Source organism: Cygnus atratus, chromosome 2, assembly GCF_013377495.2.
Source record: "Cygnus atratus isolate AKBS03 ecotype Queensland, Australia chromosome 2, CAtr_DNAZoo_HiC_assembly, whole genome shotgun sequence".
NCBI classification, from domain to species: Eukaryota; Metazoa; Chordata; class Aves; order Anseriformes; family Anatidae; genus Cygnus; species Cygnus atratus.
The window spans coordinates 24,336,524-24,354,700 of NC_066363.1; the positions used below are offsets into that span (position 1 = coordinate 24,336,524).

The 18,177-nt window shown below is 39.6% G+C and overlaps 1 long non-coding RNA gene across 1 annotated transcript; it reads right to left on the bottom strand.

Annotated features, from left to right (window-relative positions):
• Positions 1-2,413: 2,413 nt before the first annotated feature.
• On the bottom strand, positions 2,414-17,945 carry LOC118247513 (uncharacterized). The gene is made up of 5 exons (XR_004778469.1): positions 17,811-17,945; positions 17,364-17,550; positions 17,178-17,230; positions 14,975-15,033; positions 2,414-3,767 (listed from the first exon to the last, which is right to left on the bottom strand). It is a non-coding gene; the product is annotated as an uncharacterized LOC118247513 (long non-coding RNA).
• Between the last annotated feature and the right edge of the window lie 232 nt (positions 17,946-18,177).

Here is an 18,177-nt window from a genome sequence, read left to right on the forward strand (position 1 = left end):
GGATTATTAGTGGAAAGTGAAATTCCAGCTATTTCAGAGGGAGGAATTCAGCACATAGCCTGGTATATTTATGACTTCAAGAAAGCAACAAAACTGGGGAAGGTTTATTTTTCACAGTGAAGGTGATGTTTGATTGCTGTTGAATACTTTTCATGTATTTTTAATAGTTAAAATTCAATATTCACTGAAGGATCAAAGCACAACAGGCCAAATATTACTCTCAGATGTATATGCTTGTCTCATACTTCTCTGGGATCATCTAAAATTCGAGGCACAGCCTTTTGCATCAGGAACTTTGTAACCCAGTGAAAGCAAAGAATGCTGCCGGGGCTTCCACAGATCCCAAAGAAGCAGAAGGCAGGCAGGAGAGGAATGGGCCTTAAACCTGTCTTTCTTGGGTATTTAGTCACTTAGCAATGCCCCACATCCATCCCCTCACGCTTGTTTCTCTGACACTTTCTGCAGAAACAGCTCCCACTCATTCTCACACTTTCCACCCCCTCTCACCTCCCAGATTTTTATCTGATGGCTTCACTTTTATCAACAAAATCCTAAAGATACACAATCCAGGCAGTACCAAGCACTGGGGTGGCTTCTTAACATCCTCCAAGCTCTGCTGGGGGCAGTTAGCGAGGCCCCTTGGACCTGCCATGCCCCACAGGGTACCGGTGCCATGGCTGGTGCACAGGAATATAGTGTCCTTCCAAGATTCACTTCCTCTCTAGGCCAAAATAATTCTGAATTTCTCCACGCACAGTGGAGCAGCAAGAGCAATTTTTCAACACGTTTATCCCAGAGTAACCTGATGGTGAAGTCGCTAGTGCAGATCTTGATTCACATCCCTTCAGGCAGAAAAGAAAATTGAATGTGATTTCCTATATCCTAGGTCAGTGTGCTAAACCTGTGGCTGTGAACTGAAGCAGGTATATCCTCACAGTGTTTAGGGAAAGAATAAATTATATGTCTAGAAACTGGGAAAGTAAAGCTGAAAGTAGACAGATTTTGCTCTCTGGATTCCCTTTGGACCTTAGGTGTCTCCTTACTCAGTTCATTCCTTTTCATTGGTAGCATGTGAGATGTCCTTTGGTGTCCCCATATCATACAGACAGCAAATGAACTCAGTCCAGGACTGCAAGTCCCAGTGCCTGGCAGGTGCTAACACTACGTGCTGTGGGTCTCCTCTCCATAATGTTCTTCAAGCTCAGATTGGTCGAGCAAACACAGATTCACCCACAAATTTTGAGGTCTACCTAAAACCGTGGGCTGAGGCACCCAGAGCTCCTGGCTGAAGCAGGCCAGCAGCAGTAGCAAGGTGGGAGCTGAGCACCTGGGCAGCATGCATCCTGCACAAGGAGCCCTCAGGCCAGCCTTGTAGACAGAGTTTGGGAGTGATATGTGAGAAACAGAGAGTGAAAATACAACTACTCCAAGTATTGAGTGAACATCTGGCATGGGTGCTTTCAAACCTTCATCTGTACTTCATTCTTCTTGCCAGCACACATCATTAACTTTTAATGTAAAGGGAGAACAAACGTGTTTGTCAGCAGAGTGATTATCCACCATACTTTTTTTTTTTTTTTACATCTCTGAACATGTTAATTATGTTTTTCCCTAAAAAACTTCATTGATGTTAGGATTCTAGGCAAATATTCTTGTCACATAGAGAAGCTCGTGAGAAGAGTTTGATTTTTTTCCCAAGCTTTAAAAGGTTTTGTGTTTGTTACACTGAAATGTCTATGTCTGTCCTGCTGCATTGTCACCATTCCCAAGTGTTCCTAGGGTGTTACTCTTCACCACCCCTCCTCCTCAGTTTCACAATAAACCTACCATTCTGGATGACTATGCAAAGCAGCTGGCAAAATTAATCTCCCAGATGAGGAAAGTGTTTATTGTATTTGCAATAAAAATCATTGAGGGGACAAGGGGACATGCAGAAAATTATAGTAATTCAGGAAATGATTCAAAAGAGTTCATTTCATCACTGATATAAGAAGTTGATTTTTCCGACCTCATTCTTATTCTGATCTCACCACTGCAATCATAAGTGTAAAAACACACTTCCAGAAGACACCAAATTTCCATTCTTTCCAGCTGAAATCAGAAGAAAGTTTTGAACTTTGGTTGTTCTGAAGATAAGACACTGAGCTTACAGAGTTAATTTTGTCTAAGGAATCACATGCATGATCCTGTTCTAGCAAGTAAACAAAATGTGTAATCATGCATCAAAAAAAGAAAATGAAAAAAAAAAAAAAAAAGAACGAAAAAGAAGCTATCAGCTACATTTTTGTGTCTTTAGCTAGAGTAGCCCTGAATAAATCTCACAGGAGCTAAGTGGGCTGTAGCTCTTCCCCAAGACCATTAGCACCACTCAGAGCAATATGTGCAACTCTGAATTAGTAAACAGTAGCCAATATCCATACTGAAGATTTTATTTCTGATACTGATGGGTTCTGGAAGTCTGCAATGATGGAAGGATTTACAAATAAACATATATTTTAAACGTCATTGTTATAAAATGCTAAATTACAGTTCCTATATAGAATAAAAGATTTTCTCCAACATAGAAAGACATATTAAAAAGATTAACATAAGTCTATAGAAAAATGAAAACAAGAAGTTACTTTCCAGACCTTCATGGTCTTTGAATGAGTCACATCATGCTTAATATATTCCTGCGACACAGACTAATTTTAACACATTCAAGGGTTAACAAAAAACTTTTCAGGCAGGGTGGGCCTCTAACATACTAAAGAAATTCTTCTTGTACTTGGACTCCAACAAGCCATGAAATATTTAAACACAAAAAGCTATTTCCCCAGTTACATGGCAACATTGCAGCTTTAAATATTAAAAACAATAGCACTCTAGCATTCTAAGCAAGTACAAGAGTTCACTGGCACCAGGCACCTCTTGTCTTCTCTTGCTGGCATGGTAGAAAAGAAACTTTATTACAAAAACAAAGACAGACTACTGAGGAATTCACATTCCCCATATTCCTTCCTATCAGGGTATGGAGAAAATAAATATCTTGCTGATTTACCCATCCATGTATTTATATAGCACTGTTCTCGAGAGTATCTGGATTCATGGAGTGAGCAATGCAAGAGGGACCATTTGTTGTTATGGGAATAAGGTGCATAAAGTAAGATAGACAGGAAAGATCTCCTGTGAGTGTGTTTCACCACGGCTGGAGTAAATAGCTGCAATGATAATTTTACAAAAGATAGTGAAAAGGCAGAAAATATATACTGAAAGCTCTTTGTTCTCAGGTCAACAACTGACACAAAAATATGCAAAGAGCTGAGAGTTATAGCTGGAGAGAAATTCAACCATGCAACTGTGATGATGCATCTTGTTTATAAGATAATCTCTCCATCCCCAATCAGGTGGTGCAAACATTGTGGCAAATCAATTTCGAGGCCAAAGGCCAGAATTAAATATCTCAGGACATGGATGTTACAGAGTTCAAATAGGGAATCTTCAGAAGCAAACGCAGCAGCACTGCCCTTAGTGCGTAACTCCTGGCTTTCCATTTCATCCAGTCTAACTCAAATTCTAGTCTCTATATTGCCTAATTATTATTTTCTTGTGGACTGTTTGGCAGCTGTCCCAGTACTGTAGTCTTTGCATCAGATTCAATCTTCTGCTCACCCCAGTTCTCATCTTTTATGATTTCCTCTTCAATGCTTCTCCGTTCCTCACTCCCTTTATGTCAGCTTTTTCTCTTCTTTTCCCACACACACTTCCCTTCAGTCTCTCCTCACAGCCTGCACCATAAGAGATCATTTAAACAAATCAGTGGCAACAATAAAGAAAAACACCATAAAGCACAGGTCTACCCTGCAGTAGGGCTGTGTAAAACCTGCAGTTTTCTCAGCATATGTGTTCCCTGGATGTACTCATCTTCATATTGGTGATTTGGAGACAAAAATGTTTCCCCACTATGCTTCTATTAGCTCTGCAGAGCAGCATGGCTGAGGAAGAGTGATGAATTGACTCCGTCTGTGTGCTGCCAAAGGGCACAGCATCTTGTCTCCACCGATGCTGGGACTGAGCAGAGACGTGCACACCGACCTCCCCTTTGGTAGGACTGGCCTGTAGGACAAGTGGTGGGAAGCATGCATGGTGCTTAACACAGCAAGGAAATAATATGAGCTGCATGGACAAGTCCAGTATAGTACTGATGCCTGAAATTAATTCGCTTATATCTTCTTACTTTGACTGATCTTTAGGAGAAAAAAACCTGACCCTTTTATCAAGCACACTCGATCTGTCTCTATAGGCAAGTAGGGGCAGATGTAAGTTTTCTCGTACTCAGTGATCAAAAAAAAAAAAAAAAAAAAATTGGCTCCAGATTCTTATAGTCAGATAAGCTTAGCAAGTGCCCAAGTTAAATTTTAATTTATATATTAAATTGGAGGGGTAGTGAGGGCATAAGAAGATGTTCCCTTCACCCATATGAAACAACAGATGCTCCCAGCACTGTCTCAGAGCTCTTTCTGCCCCTGCTCATCCCCGTCTCTCAGGTTAGAGCAGCTCCCAAAACACCAGTCCTCTGTAACAGGGTTCAGGAATACCTATTAATGCTCAAGGATGCTTAAGGCTTTTTGTTATAATATTTAAGATTAAAAGGTGCTATCTACCGTAGACACAAGGCATGACATGTAAAATCAGCAAAAAGTTTCCAGTGCTTAAGAAAAAAATAAATCAGAAACTGAACCTGACTTCTTCCTTCCAGCTTTGCCTAGAACAGGTATCGTTTGTCAATGGATGCTACATAATCACCTCAGTGAAGCTTCCAGACTTTTCTGGTAGAGGAACAAAAGTACAGCATGCACCTATCTGTAACATTGAAAGATATGAGAGCACAGCCAGTTGGGGAATATTGTTAGCTAGGCCTCATTAATAAAATAAGGCTAATGATTTATTCATATCCAGGACAATAAGAGGACAATGTAGAGCAGTTACATTAATGGTAAGTAGATGCTTTGGGGGAAAAATGTGAACACTAATGGAAATTGGTTCTGTCTGTTTCAGTGTTTTGTATAAAACAGCATGGGTGATTTTTCTGACCAAATCACTACATGAGGGATGCAGAATTCCCTATTCTACATATTAAGATAGGAACTAGGAAATTATTCAGATTAATATAAGAATATATTATCACTTCAGTGCTTGAGTAACTCTCTCAATCTCTTTTCCCCACATGCAATCTTTTATTCCATCTTTTCGCTCTCCTTTTCCAGGAGCCTTGAACTTGCTACTGTAATTATGAATGCAGACATTATTGCTGTGAAAATAACACTGAAAATGATCTGTGAAGGCATTATTTGAAATGGTTACTATTTAAAGCTGACTTAGCTGTATTTCTGCTGTGGAACATTATATAATGTGTGCCTTTCCAAATGAAGCTGTAACTTTTTTGAACTAGTTGTAGAAATCTTTTGCAATACTGCGGATTTTTTGTTTTTTATTGTTGATTTTTTTGCTCAAAATGCAGAGTATGTGAGCTGTTCTTTTTTCTCCCCCAAGAACCCATGTGCCAATTCTCAGGTAAAGTTGTGGAGTTTCTTCTGTTAGTCACCCTCAGGGTTATTTGGCATCTAAATAGTGGCTGTATTTTGCCTGGGTTTCTGCTGGTGGGACTCAGCAGTATCAGAGCCCTAACGTGGAGTAAGGTCACCCCAGCTGGACCAAGTGCCATGACCTTGATGTTTGTTCAAGGCTGGCCCAGTACCAGCTGAGAGCCACAAGCTCCAGATTTTTCAGTTGTTTTCTTCTACCAGCTGTGCTGCAAACAGCTGACCTAGATATAATCCTACAGATAATCCTACAGATAAAAAGATGGGTATTTTTCCTCCATATACCAGTCCTCCACTACTAATATTTTGACTACATCTATACTAGTGAATGAAATAGAAGAGGGACAAGCAGCTGGGTCCTTTACTTAGCACTGCTTGTGTCCATACCCCCGAGCTCTGTTTCCCCTCAAACAAGGGGACCTCTTTCATCTCGCCTACTGGGAATAGTGTTTGGGCTCTCTTACAGCCCTAGTCTGTGGCCAGGCATTGTCTGGGAGACGGATATTTGGCAAGAAAGGTGCTAACTATTACACAGTACAGAGGATGGCACGACAGGGCTCTAGTATGGCCTTTGTCATGACTAGTTAATTAGCACAGATGTAGCCTTCAGTGTTTGCAACTTCTCTTCTCCTGTAGGACAACGTTTCAAGGGAACCATAAACTTCTGACTAAGCTTTGACTGCCTCAGTTCCCAGATCACTTTCAGGACTTGAATCACTCCTACAGGCAAACAATACCTGTCAGGATGATCTAACTGTATCCCAAACTTCACCAAAGGCAGAAGAACCAATTGAGTTTTCCCTGGCTTATATCAGCAGACAAGTTAAAAACACTGCTTGGGTGGAGGAGAGCAGTTGTGGTGGAAAGCCAAAAGGTAATGCAGTATCCCGCTCTGCAGCAGGTAACATCTAAACCCTATGCTGCTTATGAGGACTAGTAGGCTGAACACCTCATCCGCACAGCAGGGCATGGGCAGAGTGAGAGTCACAAAAGCCAGCAGATGAAGTGAGGTGTTGCCAAAATCATCAGTGAGAATGCCACAGGAAGGGTAGGGTGAGTGATGCAGAGGCAGCAAGCTCCAGACTGCAAGTTGTGTCATATGGCCATTGTGTCATAAGGTCATATGGCCTGCCTTCTCTAGGCAATCCTAATGTTTTTTTCCACACTTTTTGCCTCTGTATTTTCTTATATTTAATGCCATGTCCTTCACAGCTGGTTGATGTGCAGTTTTAAACCTTTCTAAAAAAAAGAACCCATAAACTTTTCCAAAGCATTTGCAGCTCTTCTTCTTTCTGCAACTTTCATGAAACCATGTTGAAAAATTGCTGAATGGTAGATACTCTAGGGGAAAAAATGGGAGCAAGTAGAAATGCACTGTCATTTGCAGAAAAAAAATAAAAGATTTTCTTTTCTTTTTTTTTTTTTTTGGCAGTTGGGGAAGGAAAGAGTTTGTTCCCTTTTAAAAGAAAATTTTCTACACAAAAGAAAGCAGAAGGTCAAATCACATACTTTGACCAGTTCCAGTGCTTTGTAATAGGACAGAGGAACTGTTGAAGTAGCTTAAACCACCATTGTCCTTTATTTTAAGACTCTTATTTCTCTGGTAGGTTTGATATCATAACTCTCAAATTTTAGATCCAAAATCTGTGTTTCACAATATTATTGTACTCTGTACATACAGCTTTGGGTTAATCTTATTGCTAATTATTGTTATTGCTTAAGCAGTAAAAGCAGATTTTTCTTTATACAAAGGCTCTGCCTCTGATCTCATCCCTGATTTATGTACACATAATTGGTGATGGATTGAGTCTCAGCTGAACTGGAGAAGTGGAGGAGATGTGTGCAATGCCAGTCAAGCAGGAGAGAGATAAGAGAAGATGTTAAATTGCTCTTTTGCTTCCCCCATAAATCTGTCATATAAATTACTGCATCAAAGTCCCAGGAAGTTGCACTGGTCAGAATCTAGTCTTGGGTCTGTGGCAAGGTCTAGCAAATTACCCCATATTGCCCAAGATGAGTGAATGCTCTGTGGGCTCTTGATTTGCCTGTAATTCAACTTCTGGACAGGTTAATACTTCTTTTTCAAACCCAGACAGAGCCACAAGGCACAAAGATCTCTCTTCTACCCTGCTCCACATTCTCTCTGTTGCAAAGTACAGGAACTACATTGCTCTCCTCTCTGGTGGCTCTTCCCAAAAGGTTTTGGGCCCCATTTACTCACTCGTGATCTGGCTGTCAAAGTTATCTAATTTCCTTTTGAATGTTTTGTCTGATCTGCTACTCCAGAGCTCCCCCCAGACACTCTGCAATGGATCAAGAACTGTGCCTTGTGTAGGTGCTGTGTATCTTTGTGTATCATCTGCTGGGGGAACTAGTTACTGGTGGGTACCTTTCTCAATGTCAATTCCTTTGGGAAGTTTCTGCTCGCTATGCTCAGGGAGTAAAACTGATCTTGTTTCTTGATGTCCATGACAATGTTAATGCTTCAAAATGTTTCTTTGCTGCAAATTGCATGAGCCCTTATTGGCAAATATATACATATATATACATATATTTTCCGCATTATCTGCCTCTTCTATAGATTTCTGGACAGCATTCAGTAATTCACTGTCACCGAGCAAGTCTAGGTCTTCCCAGCACTTGACCTTCCAGTCATTAGGATTTAGGTTGCCTGTGGTGTTCTCCAGTACATATTTACTTAATAGCTTATTTTCTACTTCATAGTTTATTTTCTACATCCAGAAAGGGGTACAGAAACCAGAAGTGGGTTACTCTTTACAGATAACCACTGATTTCCGCTTGTAAATCAAGCAGACTACCATGTCAGAAATTTTATACTAAGGCAGAAAAAAATGAGGCCAAGAATTTTACTTATTTTTTATAATGCTACAGAAATACAAATGAACTTCAGAGAACTGTCATCAGCAGTCATCTCGGGATGGCTACATTTGGGAAGTGGTGTGAATTTCAAGGCTCTGTCTTATGTATTTTGTCTACAGTTTTTAAAACTGCTGTAACCAATTTTGGACATGCAGAAGTTTATTATAAATAAAAGTACTTTAAAAAAAGTCAGAGTGCTTTAAATGCAGCAATTAAGTACCCATGTTATATAAAACACACCCATATCCATAATTATTTCAACCACAAAATTGTTTCTGCAATTTCCTTGGAAGCAGAACAAGATATTTCATTTCACAACCAGTCTGTTACTGTTACTTTTCAATGAGTTCAGTGAACTAACTTAACAATCTGTATTAACAGTTCTTTTCATCATGGTTTAAAAGACATTTTTATGTGCATGTCTTATTAAACATAAGACAAATTCAGTAAAGACACATCTCCAAAATCTGAACACACTTACAAAGCAAATTATGTAAGCTTATTGCAGAGGAAAGCAGAAAGGTAGAAACACAAGAAATCTGAACATGCAAGCATTAATTTCAGACAAATTGGGCCATTTCAAAATCATCAAAACTGTACTGTACACAATTATACAAATGGAATCCCAGCACAGGGGGAATCTCCTTCTCCCCCCCCGCCCCCCGCTTCAGGGTGATTGCACCCACTACAGTCAAGGCTGAAGTTCACAGAATTACAGAACTATAGACTGGTTTGGGTAGGAAGGGAACTTTAAAGATCCCTTTGGAGGATCTTTGCCCTTGTGTAGGGGGCATCCAACACTTCTCTTGGCAACCTGTTCCAGTGCTTCATTACCCTCATAGTAAAGAATTTCCTCTTTATACCTAATCTAAGTTTATCCTCTTTCTCTTTAAAGCCATTACCCCTTGTCCTATCCCTACATGCCCTTGCAAAAAGTACCTCTCCAGCTTTCCTGTAGCCCCCTTTAAGTACTGGAAGGCTGCTATAAGGTCTCCCCGGAGCCTTCTCTTCTCCAGGCTAAACAACCCCAACTCCCTCAGCCTGTCTTCATAGGAGAAGTGCTCTAGCCCTCTGATCATTCATCCCTTGGTAAAGCTGTGCTGGCTGTCTCAAATCACCTTCCTGTCTTCCATATGCCTTAACATAACTTCACAGAGAATCTCTTCCATGATCTTCCCAGGCACTTTGCTATTCACAATTCAGTGGCTGTGCTGTGACTTGCTGTCAAGTGATCAGCCCACCTTGTCAGCTAGTTATCTGCAATTATGAACAAATAAGTATTTCTATATGGTAGACGAAGAAAATGCCAAATTTCCCTTTACTGCACTGGGGCATAGCATGTCACTGTTTGGTCTTCTTGCAGCCTGTGTAGAACTGGGAGGGAAGGATATGGTGAATCACTCTGTACTGGTCTCTCTGTCTCACTTTGCATTAGTTATGTCCTCACCTATCTGTGTCAGAGACTACGCAAATTCCAACCCGACGCTGTGGACTTTCTGCCAGCACAGCAATCCTCACGTGGTATCTGGAGAAGCTGATCTAAAGACAAGAGCCCTTCCCTCAGTATAAATAGACCTGCCACAGCACATCAATTTTATTTATGTCAAATTAAACACAATTCTGCTTTTTGGCTGAGAGGTAATGAGTTTCAGCCAAAAACAAATTCTTACTTCTGAGTTATATAAACCCCTTAAGTAGGACGTTTATAGTACAAATACTAATAGACATGCAGCTTCTATGTGGCGGTGCTCCCAGGTAATGCTAGCAGAGAGCTCAGCTAAGCATCACAGGAATAGCAAACAATGTTGGATGGTGGATATGAGCTCCTTACAAAACTGTGTGAAGAGACACCAGATGGAGGGCTGAAGCTGAAGACATTTATTTTTAGGCTTTGGGTTTTTAAGGAGAGCAAAGGAACTGAGAGGGGAAAACAGTGTCAACAGTTCACACAGGCTCTCTTTTCATGTTTGGGAGAAGCCAAGCTAGACTGAAACTATAACTATGATGGGATTTAAGAGTAGACACAAAAAAGGCAGCCACAAGCTATACCTGTAACAAGGAAGGTCACTTCTAGGAGTTTTTGATGTATTGAAACATGAAAAATATATTCATTTTTGCCCAAAGGCAGAGGCTGGCATGGCAGCTTGGGGACCACAACTGTAATTGTTCCTAAGAGGAAAAAGAAAATGTTCCATAAAGTTGCAATTGCTTTTAAAAGAGAGAAACATTTGAAGGACTCTTCAGTGCTGTTCCAAGTGCAGCAGAATGAAACCTCTCCCGTAGGGCTGCTTTCATCCATAGGTGTTGCGGCAGTCAACACAAATTGCTGGAGAGGGGAATAGGTTGGGGTGGAGGGAAGTGTAATTATGACAGCAGACTGAAGCCGAAATAAACAGAGTTTAAAAATCAGAACATCCTTTCTTTTTTTTTTTTTTTTTTTTTTTTTCCTGAGGAACTCCAAGCAGCAACTCCAGTCCAAAAAGGGGGGAAAAAGGGGAGAAGAAGCAAAGAGGCATGGGAGAATTTTTTTCCAGGAGCCTGGTCTCTATCTGTTTTTTTTTTTGGTTGCATTGTTGATTAATGTAATTAAAGTATATATAACTGCAACAGAAAAGGAAATAAGACTTCTACAGGGACCCATTAATTTCTTAAGGATAAAGTGTTTGAAGGTTCAAAGGCTTTGTTAAAGCTTATTTTAAATTTAAAATTTCCATTGCCAAGGGATTGATTACCATTCTTGCTTTAGCTTTGTCAAACAATAAGTTGATCCCAATCCTTTCAAAGTTTTATGGTGATGTACTTACTCTATTCAGTTAATTGTAAAAAAGAGGGGACTGTCTTCTATACTCAAGGACAGTTATTTCAAAAAAGGTCTGCAAATGTTCTTTCAAATGTTGAAAACCTTGGAAACCACAGTACTTGTATCCACTAAAACAAATCACAGTATTTTGAGATATCATAATTATTTTTGAATATTTCTTCTCTTTGGGAAAACTACGTAACATCATACATGTCAATATTTTGGGGTATACGCAGTACTGGATAATAACTTAATTTCAAGCCATTTAATAGAAATTATATCATCCTGAAAAAAGCTCTTGTGGCAGGCTGAGACTCCTGTTTTTCTGCTAAACTCTGTTTTTCTAATGTGACCTCATCACCCTGACTCATTTCTCTCTCCTCTAATTGACATCTGGGTTTGTACGTGTCCTGGAGCAGGAGCAGACTTTTCTCTTTCAGTGACTACTACTGTGGGACTCTCAGCTTCAGTTGCAGATCTGTGGCATTCCTATCATAACAATAAAGGAATGCTTTATTTTTCTTATTTGCAGAATAAAATGGCAAACAGGATCAATTCATACATGTATACACACACTCACACACTTCAAAGATTTTCTCACAAAAATGTAGTGAAATTGGTTTTGGTTTTCAGAATTTTAATCTGTCAAGGAAAATTCAGATGGTTGCTCTCAAAACCATTTTTTTGCTGTTGTAATTTCAGGTTACAAAAATCTCTCATTGAAAAGACTACATTTCATTAAAAAAATGTCAAAAGCAAGATGATTTGTTATTTTTATTATTGTAGTAACTAATGGCCTCAACTCTATTTCCAAGTTAAACCAAAATGATGTCTTTGGTATCTTGCACCTCACTCAGTAGGACTACAGCTCACTCTACCATGTAGTCATCTCCAAAGCTTTAGAGTGCATTAAAGGAGGCCCCTCCAAAGTAAAAGTATATTTTGGGCCCTGGTTGCATTTTTTATCATGATAAAATATTGCTGTTTACTCTTAATTTTCTACTCTCCAAATGCTCTAAAATGGAACTGTTATTAAAGATTGTGAGATGAGATTGGCCTGACCTGCAAAATGTGTATCTGCACTGCAATTTTGGATGGATATCATGAATCCTGGCTCTCTTATCTGACATGAATGAACTGGTTTTTCAAGGCAGGAAGAGATGAGGAGAGCAAGGGAGCCAATGACATAAAATGTTGACAGTTCTCAGGATTTTATTATGAGTCTTAAAATATTTGATATTTTTCTTAAAGCCTCATCTGTGGAAAGAAACTATTAATGGCAGCCTGAGGTCCCATTTTAGGAAAAAAATGCAGGCTTCATGATTGCAATCACTGGTATGACTCTAAAAACTCAAACCCAGAAGGCAAATAAAAAACATCAAAATATGCCATTTTGAAATAACAAGGTTTTAGGGCTCTCTCCTGAGTTCAGACAATCAGTTCACGCTAACTTTGGTGCCAGTGACTGTACCATCTGACAAAGCAGCACAATATGCTGGGTTGGGGATGGAGAGAGAAGAGGGAGAGGGAGACAGTAGCTAGGTAGTGCTAATGTTTCCCACTTGGAGGTTCTCATTTTCCCATAATTGTGGAGTTAGATGTCCAGACTGTGACAAGAAGGCAAAGAAAGGCAGGAGACGGTGAACCAGCAGCACCTCTTGCTCAGAGCACACCTACTCGTGGGGTCGCAAGGGGAGAGCCAGGGATGGGCAGCCGGTGGGTATGGCTGCAGGAGAGTTGTGACTCAGATGTGAACACTCCTCTCTCAGAAGCAGAGGCTTGGAGCAAAATGCCTTTAATCAGCACTTCATTTAGCCCCCATAAGCACACAAGTAGATTAAAACTGTTGAGAAAGCATGAGAACACTTTTATATTTTGGGTTTTCTTTCTAGCCAAAAGGGCTAGAAACTATTTAAGCCACCAAAAGCTCAGAGCCTGAGGAAGGCAACATCCCTGTATGTATTCCCTGGGAAGCCTCCCTGTCATCTGGAGGTGGAAGGAGGCAGAGTAAGTCTTTTAAGATGCATTAAATAGGCAAAGTCACTGTTTACACTTAAAAGCTGCTTTTTAAGATTTCATGAGTTCTTTATTTAAAAACAAGCAAACAAATTCAGGTCACCTCTTTATCCCACTTAATTTGGGAAGGCAACTTTTCAAGCAGATTTTCCTCCTGCTTTCTTCCTCACCATCCTCTTGTGCACTGAGTAAGGAAAAATGAGAAAGTGGGAAAGCCTGGACTTGGTTCATCTAACATTTTAGATGAATCTGTTGTGGCAGGGTATCCCACAGTGCTTTCCAACCCCCCTGCACCATGCGAGATAGACGTCTCACCTGATGAATCTCACAGAAAGCCACACAGCAGGTTAAAGGTGGAAATTATTCTTCCACCTTCAGAAAAAAATGTAAAAGCCCATCACAGCTTGTGTGATTTATGCAAGTTTTCTTTCTTTTTCCTTTTATTCCTATTTTTTCTTTATCTTTTTTCCTATTTTTTCTTTTTCTTTTTTTATTTTTCTTTTCCTTTTCCTTTTTCTCAACAATAGCCACATATCATCAAGTTCACTTGAACAGATTATAGCCAGTCTCCAAAGCATAGCCTCCCACCTCACTAGGGAGTTATGACTGATGAGATGAATTACTCATCTCCCCTCATAGCTTGTATAACGAAGATCATTTGAGTGGGTTGCTACGTCCGTAGTGACAAAATTGCATAGAAGAGTACAAGTAATGCCTCCTTGCTGTAAGCAGCTTATGGTATAAACTGAGTGCATACACACAGCACAAGCATAGCAACAGGCTAAAAGGAAATTTGAGAGAAGAGAAGCAGAAGGGAATACTGTTCCTGGAAAGAGTGTTTCACAAACAGAGAAAACATCATATTTCTCTAATTCCTCACTGATCTTCTAGGTTAACTCTGATGCTGGAAAGGCTGATGATGAAATAAGTGAAGAAGAACACAGGAAAAATATGGTTTATATCTGGTATTTCAAGTAAAAAAAAAAATGGACTTTTGGCAAGGTGCAATTTGCTGTTTAATCTCCTCTGTTTACTTTCACAGCAAAATTACGCTGAAGCAGGCTAATTTGCTGAACCAGTGTGGCCTCAGCATCATGAGCTCATTTCTGTTTTGTCTCAGACCTCCAAAAGAATAAGTTAAAAATGTTAAAAAGAGCTCACATGGCTTCTTTCTGGAGGGATGAGACCAGTGTGGGCAGAGGGCAGGGGAGAGCAGGCACAAGGACAGCAGGGGAGAAGAAGGCAGGGTGTAACTGTAATGTATACGTATACATGCACAGCAGTGCAGCTGCAGCTACATGTGAAGTTACTCTGATGCTTGCCTCTCTCCACTAAATAGTGAGTTTTCTGCCTGTAATTAACAGCTAGAGCTGCATGATCTCCGTGTAGCAGCACTAACAGATCAATGTTTGCTCTGGGTTTGACTAGGCCCAGATAAAGGGCAGACATGCAGGGGACTGATAGGGCGAAAACCTCCCGTCCTTATATCTGCTCCTGCATGCTATGGATCTGAGTGTGTCTGGCAACAAGTGCTGTATTTGCAACATAGTGCTTGGAGAAAGCGACTCTGTGAAACTGGGCCAGTGAGGAGTCAGGGATGAGAGAAGATGGAGGCCAGCAGAGTGGATGAGGAAGCATCAACACCTCCTACATCAAAGCACGGGGATATGTGGTTAACTTAAAAATTGCACAATACCTGTTTTCATGTAAATCATGAAGTACAGTAATAGAAGAACTGGAATATTCATTGTCCCCCTGAATAAAAAAAAAAAAAAAAAAAAAAGCTTTCAGACAAGTCTTAAACCCCAGATGGGTAGCGATCCTCGCTTCAGTTAACAGTTCTTTTCCAGAACCTAAACTTATCTACCTTCAAAGCAATCTACAATATTTTCAGGTACCTACAGCTGATAGATAAAGTTTTTCAGCTGCTTGCAACAGCATGCAGTATAAGAAAATAATATAAATCTCCATCTTTAGTGCAAAGTCTGCTTCTACAGCTTGAATCTCTTCATTTGGCACTGAAAACAGAAAGAACAATTCACAACTAAATTCCACCGGTAAGACGACAATGTCTTCAGCTACTCCAGTCATTCCTGGAAGAGGTTATCTGTCTGCTCTTCTTTCCTCGTCATTGCACGTACCCAGACTGCGGGGATCCAAGATGCAGGTTCCTTTCTGAACAGATTTAAACCCACATTGCAAGAGATTTATATTAGATATCCATCAAAGTGGAACTGGAATCGAAGCCTCTAAAAGCCAAGACCTGTGAAGCTCTAAGGGCTTTCTAAACTTGTGCCTGTATTCTGGTCTAATGCAGAGGTATTCCTCCTTGCAGAATATCAGCAGGACAAATGGATAAGGCAGCTTTTGTGACATAGGTGTTAGGGTTCAAATCACCCTCAAACAGAACAAGAATCCAAAACTCAGGTCTTCTGTGTCTCCACAAACCACTGAATGGTTGGACGAGGGGCCCCGAGTGGTATCTGGTCACACTGCTTGCATTCCCCATTGTGGATGGAGTCCTTCACTTTAAGGTAGTGCTTACATATTGATGTTTTTATAAGTTTGCTAAAACAGCACCAGCTGTGATCTATACTAGTCTCAGCATTTTAATGACTTTTGGCTAAACCTTCATAGCTAATAGTTAAATTGCCAAATGCTCCATAAAACAAATATGCCAACAATTTGCTAGTTAATCATCTATCATAAATGGATGTACGCAGCTGCTGAGATATATAATTGCTGTTTCATCAGGGTTGGTACATTATTTACATAATTCCCTTACCGATTTAAACTTTTTTTTTTTTTCCTGAGAAACACAAAAAGCAAGAAACGCTAACATAATGTCTCATTAAATGCAGCACGTTAAAGAGACAGTTCTGGTCACAGCTGGTGGATAACAATAGTGATTTTCTTTGATGTATTTTAAAAAATAATTGAAAGTTGTATATATCTACATATTTATGTCTATGCATATATGTGTAGGCATTGTTCTATACTTATACAAAATATTTGTATGTAGAATAGGCATATGAATATGTGTTAACATATTCAAATTAAGATCTGTTAAAAATGCAGAAAATAGGTCTTTTATGCAAGTGAGAAAGATAAAACATGAGCAATAAAATATAAATCAGCATTTTTTCTTTGATTCTGTGCAGTATTTCTGATTAAAGAGAATATCAGCTGCAGAAAGAATCCAAGTCATACAAATTAATATGTTTTTGGGATAAGCATATTAAGTGTGGGTTTGTGGTTTTCTTCTTTGTTTGTTTTTGTTGTTTTTTGTTTTCAGAAAAATCCCAATTAAAAATGAAATAACACACCTTGCTAATGTTTTCTAAGTGAAAGTGCTAGGAAAAAGTGATTGGTAGCTTTCTGATTTTATGTCTTTTTTTTTTTCTTTGTCAGGCTCGAGAGAGCTGATGAAATTATTCTACACCTAGAAAACTTTAATGCTAAAATGAAAGCTACTACAATTGTAGAAATAACACTAGCAATCAGAGTGCCTCCTATATCCATGGCTCTTTTCCTTGACCTGTTTTTTATTTTAATGCAAGCACACACATATTAGCAAGATACTAACTGTATTTGTATGACAGAAGCAAGGTATGTAGAGTAAGAAAGCAGCACATGGTTTGTAATTTGTTTGTTTGTTTTTTTAAGCTTAGTGTGCCTGCATTTGCTTTCTTTTCATGCTCTGGTTTCCGAGATCCAGGATTGAGAGTTGGGAACAGGGTCTAGAAGAAGACTCTTCAATACTTTGGGCGTTACTTTCATGCCTTTGGGAAACCATTTAAGTGCTCTCTGTTATAAACTGCGCAATTAGGACTGATTTGGTAAGTTCCAGTTTCTGTGAGGGTCTAGACTTTGGGAATATTTACAGGCAAAATGTTTACCTTCCTCCATTTTGCCTCTTCACTGGCATTTCCTCCGGATTCTTTATCTCCCTCTGCAATAAATAAAATAAATAAATAAATAAAATTAATAAGCTTCAGGAAAATGCTAGAAGAATAAGATTGGAAAGTCTGCTTTATTTTAACAAACAGTAGGATTGATAACTATATGTTTTTAAATTTCCTTACCAAAACTTTTTGATCTTCATCAGAAAGAGCTATCTTTCAAATGGGAGGTGAGAGCACTCTGCAGTTCCCAGCTGCTCTTTGCTTCTTGGGTAGAAAACAGTTTCAGCTGAAGCTCTTTTCTGTACATATAGCAAAGCTCTATGGAGTTCATCAATGTTTCAGTGTATTTCAGTGATTATAACCTGAGCTGTATTTAAAAAAAAAAAAAAAAGTGATTGAATAGAAAGTAGACGGTTCTGTATCTGACTCTGGTATTTTCTTATACCTAACTTTAACGTGCTGATCTCTAAATTATGTGTCTGTAAGGTCAAGCATTCAGCATGAAAAAACAATGCCAGAGTATGCTCTGTTTGACTTTAACTTGGCCTCTGACAGTATTCCCCATGACAGTCTTTAACAATGTAATTCTTCCTTGTTTTCTCCCCTTTAGATCACAGCTCTACTTACTTTCTACTACTCCTGTTTCAGGCTCCAAGCATCTGTATTCCTGAATATCTGGTGATGTTTTGCCACCTCTCTCTATTGATCTCACCAAAACCTCACCTCTCCCTACAAAAACATGGGGACCAGCTTATACAGCAGTTAACATTATCATAAAATTTCATATGTGAAAAAAGCAGCTTTCTGTAACTTCTTTTGCAATAGAAAGCATTTGTGATTCATGCCAGTCCTGACGTGGAAAATGAGAACCATAGACTGAAACCATCCTGAAGCCCCTTGTGTAACCCAGGACACATTTCCCACGTCTGGGTGAAGCAGTCCCACACAGCCCCATTCACCAGCTTTCGTGCTCTGAGTAATGTCCATCCTCTGC